This window comes from Mus caroli, chromosome 13 (assembly GCF_900094665.2).
Source record: "Mus caroli chromosome 13, CAROLI_EIJ_v1.1, whole genome shotgun sequence".
In the NCBI taxonomy this organism is placed as follows: Eukaryota; Metazoa; Chordata; class Mammalia; order Rodentia; family Muridae; genus Mus; species Mus caroli.
In genome coordinates this window covers 44215635-44218425 of record NC_034582.1, presented here as the reverse complement: position 1 = coordinate 44218425, position 2791 = coordinate 44215635, and the positions used below count along the sequence as shown (strand labels likewise).

Here is a 2791-nt window from a genome sequence, read left to right as displayed (position 1 = left end):
CTGCCATATCTACTGAACTAGGGGATGTTTACAAAAGTATTGTTTGTCCGACCCTAGATGAAGTCATTATGGGCAATAATTGCACCATCTTCACAGACTAGCACTAGAAAAACTTTTTAAAAAAGATTTATTATTAATTAATTGATTAATTAATTAATTAATTATATGTAAGTACACTGTAGCTGTCTTTAGACACTCCAGAAGAGGGAGTCAGATCTTGTTATGGATGGTTGTAAGCCAGCATATGGTTGCTGGGACTTGAACTCAGGACCTTTGGAAGAGCAGTCAATGATCTTACCCTCTGAGCCATCTCACCAGCTCACTAGAAAAACTTTTACAACAGAAAATGAAAGGTCACCTGTGAGGTGGGTCCTTTGGTATAATTTCATGAACTTATCCAATTTGGCAGAAATTTAACTGATAATGGTACCGGATTTTCAATCAAAGTGTCTCGATTGGATATCTAGAATGAAGAACTTTATTGTTTTGGTTTTGAGACAGGGTTTTGTGTAGCCCTGGCTGGCCTGGGACTCACTCTGCAGACCAGGCTGGCCTCGACTCACAGAACTCTGCCTGCCTCAGCCTCCTGAGTGCTGGGATTAAAGGTGTGCGCCACTACGGCCCTGCTGTGAAGAACTTTTTGATACTCTTAGGCCACCCATGTCTGAGAGAGTGCTGTGTCTGATCCGGTAACAAGAGAGGAGTGATCGTTGAAGGTCTGGAGGAAATCTCAGTGCACAACAGGGATGAAGGGGCAGCAAGAACAACCAGGCAACCTTGAGGAGGGCCTGCTCTAGTGTTTCTGTTACCATACACACAGAAAAAGACAGACAGACACAGACACACACACACAGACACACACAGACACACACAGACAGACACACACACACAGACGGAAAGGTAAGGCAAGGCAAGGCAAGGCAAGGCAAGGCAAGGAAAGGAAAGGAAAGGAAAAAGAACCACAGTTGACAGAGAAGAGCCTAGGAAGCTGAATTCGGTTAATCTTGCAGGAAATGAGAATCTGCCCACCCTGGAGCTGTTGACAAAAGCGTCCGGGAAGCTGGAAATATCAGTGTCTGTTGACTTTGGGGAAGAGTTATTACCGCTCTTGTGGAAATAATATCTGTTATTCTTTACCCAGAATCTAAACTAACTAACCTCCTGCGAGGTTCTCTTGGGGGATGTGCCTGAACATCTATACTTGTAAAGAGTTCCCCTGCATCTCTCAATTTTGAGGAACCCGTGAGCACGATGGAATACGCTCACAGAGCAAAGAACACACCGAGTGAGCCTGCAGTTGATCAGAAACCCACCACAGGAACTCCTGTTAAGGACAACACAGAAGCGACAGCTTGTCGGAAGCGAGATCTTGCAACAGCAGCCCATGAGAAGAATGGAGAGCGCATCTCTGAAGGAAATTTTAGAGCCATGAATGGAAAACCAACTGTTCAGGAGGAATACATTGTTGAATTGGTTGAAATTGGTGCTCTTGGGGAGGGCCTCAGCGGGGTTACAGAGCTATTTGGGAATGATAAAGATAAAACTGACCAGCCTGGTGGTGCTGATGCACGCCTTTAATCCCAGCATGTGGGAGGCAGAGGCACGATGAACTCTGTGAGTTCAAGGCCAACCTGGTAGACAGAGTGAGTTCTAGGACAGCCAGGACTACACAGAGGAACCCGGCCTCAAAAACAAACAAAAAAGATCGCCGATTCTGATGATTATCACAAGAACGCACACTTTAGCAGAGAAGGCATGCAGCTGGTTCGAAGATTCTGTAAAACACTGTGATTCACTCAACAGGAACCTGGAAACCGAACCGCAAGAGACCACACAGAGCTGTGAGGCTCTGAACACAAGTGGTTTGTTTTTCTGAACAGTGGGCATCTTGCTAAAACAAAGGGAAAGAGAAACGTCAGAACTTGGTGGAGTTTAAAAGTGGGATGTCATGAGGCTCCAACTTCAGAAACCACTGAAAACCTGAGTGGACATATTGAGAATCAGCATCAACATCCTTCTTATTCAGAGAATGGCTAATGAAGAAAAAATCATAGCAGGAAGCCTAGAGTTAATGAAACTATAAGGACTGGTTTGAATACACTTAATTGCTTATTACTGAAACTAGATATCCCAGCAGGTTTGATGCCAGAGAGAAGTTATTTATATCCATCACCACTGGTGAGGACTGAACTGTGGAAATAGATCCTTGCTCCGCTGCAAGAGAAATAGCCCAAGCTGTCAGTGATGCTAAATTGTTCAGAAAACAACAAAGAGAGCAGTCAGGATGTGGATGAAGAAATGGGGGGTTCTGGAGCAATGTATTGAAGAACCTTTAATTCAAGAGCCATTTGTATGTTACCCGTGGTGACGTTCCATTTTTCCAGCACAAAAACACAGGCGGGTAACCCAGCGGGGAAGTCTAACACTGAGAAAAACCTCAGGGCACTGTTAAAAAGAGCAGACTGTATTATTCCAAGCCTAGGTAAATTTGCAGTTAATTTAATGGTCAAAATTATTTTTTTTTAAAGAAAAGAAAAAAACCCAACCAACCAACCAACCAACCAACCAATCAACCAACCAAAAAATCAACCAGCCAGGCGGCAGTGGTGCACGTCTTCAATCGAAGCACTGGGGAGGGAGAGATAGGCAGATCTGTGAGAGTTCGAGGCCAGCCTGGTCTACAGAGCTAGTTCCAGGACAGCCAGGGCTGCTCAGAGAAACCCTGTCTTTAAAAACTAAAAGTAGCCGGGCGTGGTGGCGCACGCCTTTAATCCCAGCACTCGGGAGGCAG

At 44.9% G+C, this 2791-nt stretch overlaps 1 pseudogene; it reads left to right on the top strand.

Moving 5' to 3' along the window:
* The first annotated feature begins 660 nt into the window (after positions 1-660).
* Positions 661-2405, top strand: LOC110307670 (annotated as a pseudogene).
* The last annotated feature ends 386 nt before the right edge of the window (positions 2406-2791 follow it).